At 35.1% G+C, this 12,832-nt stretch overlaps 1 protein-coding gene and 1 long non-coding RNA gene across 2 annotated transcripts in view; both read left to right on the forward strand.

Moving 5' to 3' along the window:
* The window catches only part of LOC106621525 (xaa-Pro aminopeptidase ApepP), a 92,432-nt gene that overhangs the window by 10,102 nt on the left and 69,498 nt on the right, over window positions 1-12,832 (forward strand).
* Window positions 791-6,839, forward strand: LOC118679960 (uncharacterized). Its single transcript, XR_004975496.2, has 2 exons — window positions 791-1,739; window positions 1,812-6,839. It is a non-coding gene; the product is annotated as an uncharacterized lncRNA (long non-coding RNA).

The following is a 12,832-nucleotide window of genomic DNA, read 5'->3' on the forward strand; positions in this document are numbered from 1 at the left end:
AATTTAGTACATTTAGATTATAATTGAAAAACCAGTTTTTGCCTTTCGCACAGTCGGCTACTCGACTAACGATAGGCTCGATTAACGATCAGCTGTTATACATGCTTGGGTTCTTTTAATGATTAAAATTCATCAGCTGATTGCTTTTTTATCAATGCACACAATTAAATTTACAGCCTGAGCAACAATTCGATTAAGAACTAATGTATGCTATAATCGAGCAAAGGCCAGTTAATTCAATTAACTCCTGTGGGAAAAGGCTATAAGCTATTAGTTTATTTTGTAAGATTCGGAGAACGGCAAATTCAATGCACGTATTTTTTCTGGCTCGTGAAATTTATTAAGAAAACACAATAAATTATGGCGAAAAAGTACTGAAAAACTATTTAACAGTGCTCAATAAACTAGGGATAGTCTTCACAGAATTGCATTTAAGTAAACATTTGTAATAAATTGCTCGAGATTAAAGTTATAAAATTCAAATACATAAGAAGAAATACAGTTTTCGTCTTTATTATTGTAGTTGTTGCGAATTTCACTTTCGTCATAGAAAGTGTGTAAAGTGCAAAGTGCACTATACGCGAACTGGATTAAGATGTTAGGGTGTATGTAAAAAAGTATTCCACCAAGGAGTGAAGTGCAGTGGAGTAGAGCAATACAGCCTAAAAATACGGAGTAAAACAAATATGATAAGACTTGTTTGTGATGACTGTTTCACTTATATATAATACATACATACATAACGTGGATTGTGCGATAAAAGAGATAGAAAATAGATTTTACACTTATATTATATACTTTTGTATCTACTAACACTTCACTAATTCGCATATTTTTCACATTATATAGTCCAAAAATAGATTTTATTTAATATTTAACTTTTTGTTCAATACCATTTATACGCACAATAACAAAACGGTTGTAGTGTTTCATTATCGACATATTTTGTGAATGAACTGAAAGAACTAAAGAAAACAGATTATATTCCAATGGTAGGAAATAAATAAGACATTATTAGTTTTATGCGTAGAATTTTTTTCTGCGTTGGCAGCCTTTGGCCGCGCTAAAAAAAAAATAACCCAGGTCGGTCCAACACCGGGGTGTAGTAATTTTTTTCGGTTTGGTTTTTTTTTTATTTGGGGTATAATCCTTTTGTTTTATATTTGTTCGTTTGCAAAATACATCAGTATGGTAACACTGGTTAACTCAGTATGCAACCGTTTTGTTGTTATGTGAATAAATGGAATTGAAGCATAAGTTAAATATTGAATTAAAGTTATTTTTGCAATAAGTGTGTACAAACGAACTGATGACGCGAACAGACAGCACGAACTTTATATAGTCGAAAACTATAAGTTTAACCGGTTATATCTATATATCCGCCTCTATCCTCCCATATCCATTTCAACCCCGAAATCCTGGGACGGTATTCTAAAGCCGACCCAAAATAAATATCAAGAAAAAATTTACACAGTTTTATGGACAAATAGTGAAAGAAAAAATACAGAGTTTTTGAATGGCAAAGTCTGAAGACTTGAAAGTCATGACTTCAAATTAACCGCAATAGATTCGAAATATATTGGAGAAAATAAAGAAATTTATCCATTTTTCTGATAAATAGAAGCAACCATCTAAAAGTGATACTAATTATGACAAATTATTCAAAATTCGTCCACTATTATCGTTGATTAAAGAAGAATTTAACAATCTATCTCAAGAGAAACACCAAAGCAGTAAAGGTAAGTTCAAAGGTGTGCAAAGACACCAAAGAAAAGCTTTCGGTTATCAGGTTAATTGCATATTTCTTGAAGATCATCCTTCAAACAGTACAACCCTGCTAAGCCGCACAAATGGGGACTGAAAATGTTCACGCGGGACGTCGGGAATAATTTATGACTTTGCGCTCTACTTTGGTGATGGAACTTGCCCTTCATATGGACCCAGCATATCATCGGACCTTGTATTATAAATAGTATCCGCAGTACAAAAATTTCAAAATCACAAACTGCATTTTGCTAATTGGTTCACATCTGTAAGCCTTCTTGTGGCTCTAAAAGAAATGGCAATATTTTGCATCGGCATGGTCGAAAAAAATCGAATGGGACAGTGTGAACTAAAGTCTGAGCCAGACTTGAACAGGAGATCATATGAGAAGATAATATTAGCATTGCCGCAGTGCGCTGACTGGATAATAAGGCAGTTCACCTTTGTGGAAGATAAACCAATTAAGACATGTAAACGTTCGAATGGGAAAGAAAAAAATTGTTAAAGTTCCGAGGCCGATTACTGTTTCCAAATATTATATAATTAACACATGAGAGGGGTTGCACTTGCCGACTTCCTTATGGAGCTGTATGAAGTGAAACATCGCACCAATAAGTGGTACATGAAAATATTTCACTGGAGCTTAGGCACAGTAGTTACCCACTCCTGGCTATCGGAGACATCTCAAACTCGATAATCTATACGCCAAGCACTTATAAAATTTCAGATGGATTTCGCAATTGAGCTCTTAAGCGCTACGCCGATGTTTTTTTTTTAGTTCTACTCTAAAGAAGAGGGGACGCTATGTGCTATGAAAAATGTAGAAACCGACCTAACTCCGTCTAGTTTGAAACACCGTCACGCTGTTAAAAGTCCCCCCAACTCCAAGCGATATAATGAAAATAGCCATTAGATAGTTTGGGGAGAAAAAGAACGATTCCGTCTTTGAAAACCGGAACACCTCCCTTAAAAATGCGTAAAATGTTGTGTGCATCATTGCTGAAATACGCATAAAAACTAGTTATCACAACGAAAATACAAAACTTTTAAAACAAAAATATTTGTGATAAATAAAGAGAAACTTCTTGTATATACAAATACTGCCCTTAACGCCCAATATCGCTTACAAGCAACTTTCTATATCTCGTGACCGGATAAAACTAGGGAGTTAAAATTTCGAAGTTAATTAAGGCATTAATAAATGCGATTTTAATTCATAATGTTTTTTTTTATGATTCCAAAACAAAATTTTCAAGGATTTTAACCACTGAAAATGTGTTTATTGAGTGATAACTGAATCGTACAAAATCATCAAAATATAAACAGAAAATTCATGAGATAAACAGAAAAAGGTTTTTTTTGACATGTATTAAAAATTTTTTTTGTAAGAGAAAGCACGCTCCGAAGTAATCCAATCTTATATATGTAATTTAATCACGATCCAAATCGGTTACGTATCGCGAACATAGAAAAAAGTAGAAACGATGAAATAATTATTGAAAGTGAAAATTATAATAAAAAAATTAATTGAAAAAGGCGATTGAACAGAACATGTACTAAAGTTATGAAGTCAAAATTCCGTTTGTACAATATTAAATTTAAATATGAAGATAGCCTCACAATCGAGAAATTAAAAAAAAAAACAGAAGTATATACCGGACAACTCAATATACACAAAAAAAGGGGAAAGTACAAATAAAATATCAGAAAAAGTTGTAACTTCAAAAATTTTTTGTTTTACAGGCCAGCACAACTCACAAAATTATCGCGTTTATGCAACCAGTCTGAAATTCCACCTTAATCACAATCTCTGTATAGTTTGGGGAGCCATATTTGAAAAAGAAAACTCCCTCTCCTTTCCAATGATGAAGGCGTAAAGCAAAATATTATTTGGAGGAAGTGCTTTTTGGATCCAATTACAACAAATAATTCAAGAACAACTATTGATTATGTGATCTCAAATATGTATAATACCACAAGTCAGGTTGATGAAAATTTTTAAATATCAGACCGTGAGACAATTAAAATAGAATTACCAGTTAGAATTCCGTAAAGTAGGTCCCTAATAAGCAAAAATGTATATTCGTTCCATTATGATGACTATTGACTATATTGACTATAAAAAAGAACGATCCATTCAATATAATGAGAAAAAATATAAACGATTTTAAAGGGAATAATAACAAGTCATACAAGTTATAGAATAAACATGTATGGTAACTCAAATAATTGGTTTAATAAAAGCCTAAAAATACTTAAAAACAAAAATATTAATGCATATCAACCGGCAAGTTTAAAAATATAAGTGAAAGGTGGGAAATATACATAAATTTAGAAAAAAATATTGTAACGGATTTCTCGATAAATCGTCTACCTGTAACTCACTCTTGAGTTCGATCACTGGATTGTTAAATAAAAGTCCCAATTTAATGGCTACACACTTATCTTTATTTCTAATTCCAACAACTTAACACTTATTGCTCGTTATTCGAGCTTACAACTTCTTGCTTATAGCTTAATTGCTCTTATCACGACAACACTCTAACTAGAACTGTGTTTGCTGCACAATCCGGCAGCCCTTATATAGTAAATCTGTAACAAAACATTGCTTCTAGAACATTCTGGCAACTACGAATTCGCTAACTAGTTGCTTCTGGCAGTTTATTGTTGATTCGATTTTGTTCTATCATCCGTGTTTGTCACACTGCCCTCCACCTAAGTCTGATCGTCCCGATTAGACATATTTGCGATACCAAACACAAAGCTTTTATGTCCCCCATCTCGTCTTCATCGTTAGCCGTCCTTCTCTTCTTGGAATTAATTCCATCCGTTTTCCGGATACTCAGTTTCTGGTACATCCCTTGACTTAAAGCTGACTCGAGATTCCATTCTTGATCAGAACGTAACTCCATTGGAACACCGAATCTCGTTACCCACTTGTTGATGAATGCCTCCGTCACTGGTTCAGTCTCTTGGTTAGGAATTGTGTATACTTGTGGCCATTCATTGAAATGGTCCTTGACTACCAAAACATGACTATTTCCTAATTTATTGGTGGGGAATGGACCATCTTCATACAAGCCTATTTTCTCAACTGGCGCACGCGAATTGTGCTGTTTCATCTGCCCATCACTCCTGGACCTTGATCCTTTAGCTACAATGTTCTCAGCATATTTCGTAATCCTTTCTATAGCTGATTGACAACCAGTCCAATAAAACCTTTGCTTCAAATGCTCATCCGTGTTTGTCACAATATTTTTGCAAAAAAAGTCGTTGCCAATAACGATAAGAGATGAAAATGTAAACTTAAGACATAATTGAAACTTTTGTTTTCAGTGTTTTTTTTCTTAACCCCAACTATTTGGAGGTTTACGTCTTCATTGTTGATAAGGTGAAATACCTAGGGCTTATCCTAAAGAAAGCTTTCATGAAGGCTAAATATGGAGGATAGAGTAAACAAGGCATCGGTTGCCTTATATTGCTGTATAAGAGCTATAGGGAAAAGGTGGGGATTTTTACCAAAGGCGGTGTTTTGGTTCTACGAAACCGTACTCAAGCCAATGATGTTTTATGGTATATTGTTCGTCTCGTGGAGAACGCTCGAAGAGGCTACACTTGCAAAGAAGCTTGGACGTGTCCAAAAAGCAGCTCACTTTGGCATCTCCAGCTACACTGCAGTACGAACTATACCAACAATAGCACCTAATACCATTTTAAACATAGCACCCGTAGACATTGCCGGGTGGGGTATTGCTTCGAGGTGTGCTCTAAGACTCAGGGGAGTTGGGTAGTGAACGACCCAATATAAAGTATCATAACAAAGCTGCACCATAAGATACAAGACTGTTACTTGGTACATCGAAATACAATACATTAGGGAGAGGCACCTGCGGTTCAACATTTTTTGAAAAAATGCCGTGGCCACGCCCCTACTAGATTTAGTTTATATATCTCTCAAATCATTAAAGCCAACCCAACCGAATATGCTCTGAACTGATATTTTTATTATTCCCTATTATACAAGGTGCGTTCCAAAGTAAACAGGACACAAGTAACAAAGTAAACTCTAGTGGCGCCATCTACATGTCGACTAGTGCGTTAGAATCTGCTATCCTTTATCGACTATCGCGTTTTAAGTGTCAGTATGTTTTTGTCATCAGTGCGAAGATGAGCTTCGAACAAAGAGCCAACATTAAATTTTGTTTTAAAATTGGTAAAACTTTTACCGAAACGTTTTAATTGATGAAACAAGTTTATGGCGACGATTGCCTATCCCGTAGCAGAGTGCACGAGTGGTTTCAACGTTTTCAAAGTGGTCGTAAGGATATAAATGACGATGAACATGAACTCAAAACATCGCGCCTAGAGAAATCAAAAGTGAAGACAATGCTGATTTGTTTTTATGATTCGAAGGGTATTGTCCACAAAGAATTTGTTCCACCCAGCCAAAACGTTTACGCGGTATTCTACCTTGGAGTTTTGAAGAGTTTGGTGTGCCGTATTCGGCTCGAATATCGCGAAGATGGAAGTTGGCGTTTGTTGCACGATAATGCGCCGTCTCATCGATTGACGCTTGTGGCCGATTATTTGACCAGAAATCACATTTTAACAATCAACCACTCCCTGTATTCACCTGATATGGCACCGTGCGACTTCTACCTTTTCGGAAAAATGCATTTGCCGATGAAAGGAAAGCGTTATGCAGACGTGGAGGCCATTCAAAAGGCTTGCACCGGGCAACGAGCTAAAACACTCGCTCGACATGCTTTTGGACCGTGCAAAAACCTGTATTAAAGCAAAAGGAGACTATTTTGAATAAAATTAATTTATTTTGCCGATAAAACCATTTGTTCTGTCTTTTTTTTTTTAAAAGTCCTGTTTACTTTTGAACGCACCTTGTAGGAGCCGGTGTGAAAAATTAACAGTGGGCGTGGCACTGCCGTCAATTTGTGATATACATACACTCGGCAGAAAAAGTCTGCGTACACGCCTATGACTTATTTGATTTTATTAAAATATATATTCTACTTGTATATACTAAATTTTAGAATAAAATCACATTTAGTGCTTCATAACTAGTCTGTTCCATAGTTTTATAGAATGTAAAGCAGAGAAAATCTGATACCATAGTATATACAAATTTGTCATTTCGCAGCGCAGAAAAAGTCTGCGTACAAGTAGTAAAATGGGAATTCTTCGCGTAAAAACCAAGAGTAAAAGTGTCGGAAAGTTATAGTTTCACTTGTTTTCGGAAAAGTAGCAATTTTAAATGATCTTTGTTTTATTCAGTTTGTTTGTTTATAAATTTAGAACATCAAATCTCGCTTAAAAGAAAACAAAGGGATCCCCTGAAAGGGAAATAATGATTAAACTTTTGGCAGAAGACGGTGAAATCGGTCGAATTGTTGGAAGAACACATTCTTCCATAAAAAGAATAATAAGAAATTACAAACATACCGGCTATTTTATATCTCGTCCCGTCCTGAGCGGCCAAAAATACTTGCATAGCGTGAAACACGTAACCATGCGACAGAAAATATGAAGCAAAACCCCCGAAAATTTTAAGAAATCTTTCGTACACGATCCGCAAAATAAAAAAAGCAAGTTTAATGGTCAAGTCGTACACAGGAAGTCATTCATATAGCTAGTCAATAGGCAAGTGCATAATGCTTTTGCGAAAGAGCACATAAACAAGCCCCGGGAGTTTTGGCAGAAGGTTATTTTGTCGGATGAAAACAAGTTTTGGATCTTTGGAATCAAAGGCGAAAGGATGCGAAAAACGAGCAAGGCACTCTATTAGGTAATCTTGATGAATTCTGTGAAGCACGGTGGTGAAGAAGTAATGATATGGGGGTGCATAGATAGTAATGGAGTGGGTCGAATGGAAGGTATAGAGTCCACCAATGGTCAATATGCATACCGTAATATCTTAAAAAATCCATTGAGCCAAAGAGCGGAAGAATTGTGGCTTGGAAGCGACTGCTATTCTACAGTATCCGGCACTCGAAGCGTAACCAACTTCAGACCGCTCGCGCAGCTGACGCAAGGGCATCAGCTGTTTGTAGGTTAGCTAAATGACAGCTTAGAATATTGTTGACAAGTACACGAAAGCATTTTGCCGAGAGTGAACGCAAAACAAAGAAATCAGTAATGAATTTCAAACGTAATAGTGTGATTGGATTATATTTAGCTGGAAAATCACAACCAGCAATTGTTCGAGAGCTCAAACCCCTAAAAGTGAATAAAGTTTTCGTTTATCGAACCATAACTCGTTATAATAATACTTCTAGCATCGCAAAACGCCATGGTGGTGGTCATCAAAAGACTGCAACGTCACGAGAGATGATTAAAAAAGTGAAAAAGCGACTTTAGCGAAATCCCCGACGAAGTGCCATTCAAATGACGAAAGAACTGAAAACATCTGACCGTAGCATCCACCGCATACTGAAAACTTATTTTCAGGTCAAGCCTAATAAAATCCAAAAGGCGCATGATCTCACATCCAAGCAGCAATAAGTCAGACTTCAGAGAGTATAGGAGTTGCTTCGCTTAGCTGAACGTGGTCAATTTCCGAACATTGTGTTTTCTGACGAAAAATTTTTTACAGTTGAGCAATTCGTAAACTCTCATAACAATAGGATTTACTTGATTGACCATTCAAACAAGAATTTGAGTCATCGATTGGCCACCAGGAGGCAGGGCCGCCACAGGTAATGGTTTAGGCCGCTGTAACCGCAGATGGGCGCTATCCAATCGTTTTCATAGAGCCTGGCGCCAAGGTAAATGCGCAATACTATCGGGAAAGTATTCTGAAGGCTGTTTTGAAGCCGTCGGCAGAAAAACATTTTAGTCGCAGACCATGAACGTTCCAACAAGACTCGGCACCATCTCATAAAGCTCGAGTGAACCAAGAATGGTGTAAAAACAAAGTTCCGAACTTCATAACGTCCACACAATGGCTCTTGAATTCACCAGAAATCCTAAAAATAATCCTTTTCTGATAATAGCATGCTTGTAGGTCAAAAAATGGGTTTATTTCCATATACTTAATATAAAGATTTTCGAACTTCCGGTTGACTTTATATCGTATATATCGGCCAATATATGAGATATTTTAATACAACTGAGACGGCGTGTTTTTCCAACAACAAATGTAAAACTCCAAAATGTAAAACTCTATACAACTCTGTCTTAGCTTTAAGAAAAAGCCACAACAGTTCTTGGAAAAAGACCTTCGACAAAGAAAGAATAATAAAGCGTTACTTTGATTTAAACAGTGGAAGTTTCTGAGAAATAAATTGTCACAAGTAACGCTTCACGATGTACCGGTTAATAGCGTTATGTGTAGTAACGTTGTAATAAACCAACAAGTGAAAATTATGAAACTAAGCGCAGTGTAGTGGCAATAACTGTCAACGCTATTCTCGATTTATGGGTTCGACAACTTCAGGGCATTGGAAATGCATCCAAATTAAGGGAGACTGCTATTCGTTCGTTAATGAAAAGCCGAATCAAAGGCGGAGCACAAACATGGCTTTATTCAAAAAGAACATTTTTAGTAGGAAGTATCGACTCGCTCATAAACGAAGTGAAATGCAGACGCGCGCCGCAACAAAACAAAATTGGCTCGCAAGTGACAAGCTGGAGAAGATTTTTAAAAATATTACAACGACAAAGTAGTTTTAAGTAGTGGATTGAAAATGGAAGAAGCTGAACTTATCGACCACATCATCGAAGGCATCGTTGACGATCAGTTACGTGTTCAGGCATACCTATATCCAGTGTTACAATAGTATAGCCGAATTTCTGCAAGCTTTTAGACGTGTAGAACTTAAAAGGCGTACACTGCGTGAAATAAAACAACAAAGGGAAGTTCACTGCTATAACACAGAGAACAGAACAGAAATGAGTAGTTGCGAAGAAAATAAGATTCAAGAGAAAATATATGTAAAGAATAGAACAAAAATATAATAAACGTACTAATAAAAGAGATGTGAATGGAAATGACGTAGATGAAATCCTTAGATGGTTAATGGTTATTAAAGGTGATGCTGATGAGACACCTAATTTGAATATTATTATATAATATATATTTTATTAATTGAACTGTATACCAAATGACCCATAATTAAGTGTAAGATGAAGTTTGCATTAGAAAATGCGAAACTTTTTCATTGCGCTCCCCGTAGATTATCTTATGCAGAAAAAGAAGAGTTGCAGCAATTGTTAGATGAATACTAGGCAAAAGGATACTTAAATACAAGTGAGTCTGAATCTGTGTCTCCAATTGTACTGGTACGTAAAAAGAATGGGGATCTTAAAATGTGTGTTGATTACAGAACATTAAATAAAAATACTGCAAAAGATAGACCTGCTTCCTCTTATTGATAACTTGCTAATAGATTAGGAAAGAAAAAAATAATCAGTAAACTAGATTTGAAAAATAATTTTTCCATCTATACATGCAAAACTCATACATTCACTTCTCTTGGGCAATACGAGTATTCGAGAATGCCGTTTGGGCTGAGAAATGCCCCTTGGACTTCATGACGTCAGGAAGGGGTTTTACACAATATACCAAAAGAAAATTCTCCGTTTGAAATCATTCATATCGACTATTTTGGACTTTTAGATAACACTTCAAAAACAAAAGGACATATTTTAGTTATAATTGATGCGTTTAGCAAATTTGTTAGATTATATCCTACTGAGGCTACTAGCTGTAAGGAAGTTTTTAATGCCCTAAAGGACTACTTTAGAGCATACAGTTATCCCAGATGTATTAAGTCTGATAGCGGAAGTTGTTTTACGTCTGAAAAGTTTAAAATTTTTTTAGAAGACAGAAATGTTCGTCATCTAAATAGCACAAGTTCTCCTCAAGCAAATGGTCAAGTCGAAAGGGAAATAGGTTTTGGACCGATGATTTCCAAAATGGTTCAACGGACGCGAGGCAAAAGAAAAAGCAAATGAAATCAGGTGATCTCATGGTCCCGACGGCCGAATTATAGCAATAATAATACTATAGCATAATATTAATATTTAAATTAATAACAGGTCGCTGACATCTGCTTTTTCTACAAAGTAGTCAATAACATCACTGATGCTCATGAGATCCTAAACAGTTTTGAACTCGCCCCTGCTGGTCTTACCCTGAGGCGAAATAGATTACTAAAAACATCGAAATCCAAGAAAAATTATGTTATCCATGGTCCTCAGAATAGACTGGCTAATTTAGTAAATTCACTTCAAGGTTAAAGTGATTTCTATGGAGGAAAATACGCTGCTTTTACCGAAAACACCAAGAGACACCTGCTCGTCTGAATTACATCTAAATCAAGTCTGAATTACATATTAAATTACAATTTTTTAAATATTTTCCAGATATTACACTAATATACCCTAGCCACTTTTGTATAATACTTTAATTCTTTATTATATCTATGTATATTGCCGATTGGCGTTTAAATAAATAAATAAATAAATATTAAGCCTTAATAATTATAATGTAACCTAAATGTTAACACAGTGTTATGTTAATCTATTACCTGAATAAATATGGTATAATGTAAATCCATTACCAAAATGCAAAACTTTAAACAACTTCATACAACTCTGTCTTAGCTTTAAGAAAAGGTCAGAAGGGTTCTTGGAAAAAGACCCACGGCGAATCCGAAAGAAAAATAAAGCGTCACATTGATTTAAATAGTGGAAGCGGCAACCAGAAATTTACCTTTGTGTCTAAAACTTTCTCCAACCACATATAAAAAATAACAAGATTTTCAAAAATCCGGTTGACATTACTCTTATATTTATATATTCGTGATGGTATCTGAGGCTCCTTAATAATCTTCTTCTGCTAATAATCTGTTCAATATCCTATCTCCCATATACATATAGTGAACAAAAATAAACTAGTACAGAGAGATGGTTTGACTTTGAAGGGACTTTTCTCTTAAACAATTTCAGCTTTTTAGCAAGAATAACAATATGAGAATGTTATGTATTTTTCGTATTGTTATAAATATTTTAGCAATAAATAAACTTTGATGTTAAGGATTGCAAAAAATTAAAAAAAATATTTGAGTAGCTATAATAGCTATTTAAATCTAATGGTCGTCGATATGTGTGGCGTAAGGAGGGCTAATCTCTAAAAGATAAAAAATTAAATAAGACTGCCAGCATGGAAAAGGCTGCATTGTGTTGTGTGTGGTCCAATGGAAGCAAAAGGGGTGCAGTGGGACCAAATGGAATCACTAACCTTGTTTTCATCGAAGTAATTATGTAAAGAATGGACTACTATATTAAAAAATAAGTTGTGCTCCGTCAGCAATTAAACTAATTTATATGGTGGCTATTGCTTTATTCAGGATAACGACCCGAAGCGTTCTGCTTTAGTGGTTAAGGAATGGTTGACGTACAACGTGAAAAATGTGCTGCCACATCCTCCTCAGGGTCCAGACCTCAATCTCATTGAACACCTGTGAGCCTATGTGGTAACGAAGTGCGCAAAGTTACTAGCAAAAATGTGCCTAAGGCTACTTCAGGAAATATTGCAAAATATACCGCCTGAACTTCTTGCAAACCATAATAGAGGGCAATAGGGCACATAAAAAGTATTAATTTTTTTTAACGAGTGTTAAAATTACAATTTTATGAAAATTAATAAAATAACATTTTCACACTTTTGGATCCAAGTCAAAAGTTTTAATAGTTTAAGAGATAAGTCACTTCAAAGTCAAACTGTCTCCCTGTACAAGTTGTTTTTTGGTTCTCTACCTAATATAAGATTTTCAAACTTACGGAATCATATCGTATAGGTATTATATATCAGACAATATATAAGATATCTTAGTAAAATTAACTGAGCATATAATATTGGATATATAATACTATAGTTTAATGCCACAAATATATATGTAAAATTGGTTTTTGAATTATCCCGCCTATCATGTGGAACTTCTAAAGATTTGATTATATTTTATTCTAACAAATGTAGATTCTATGTCAGTAAATGTGTGTGTTATATACAGTTACTGACAATAAAATAGAATCAAATAGATAGTTCCGA

This window comes from Bactrocera oleae, chromosome 2 (genome assembly GCF_042242935.1).
Source record: "Bactrocera oleae isolate idBacOlea1 chromosome 2, idBacOlea1, whole genome shotgun sequence".
In the NCBI taxonomy this organism is placed as follows: Eukaryota; Metazoa; Arthropoda; class Insecta; order Diptera; family Tephritidae; genus Bactrocera; species Bactrocera oleae.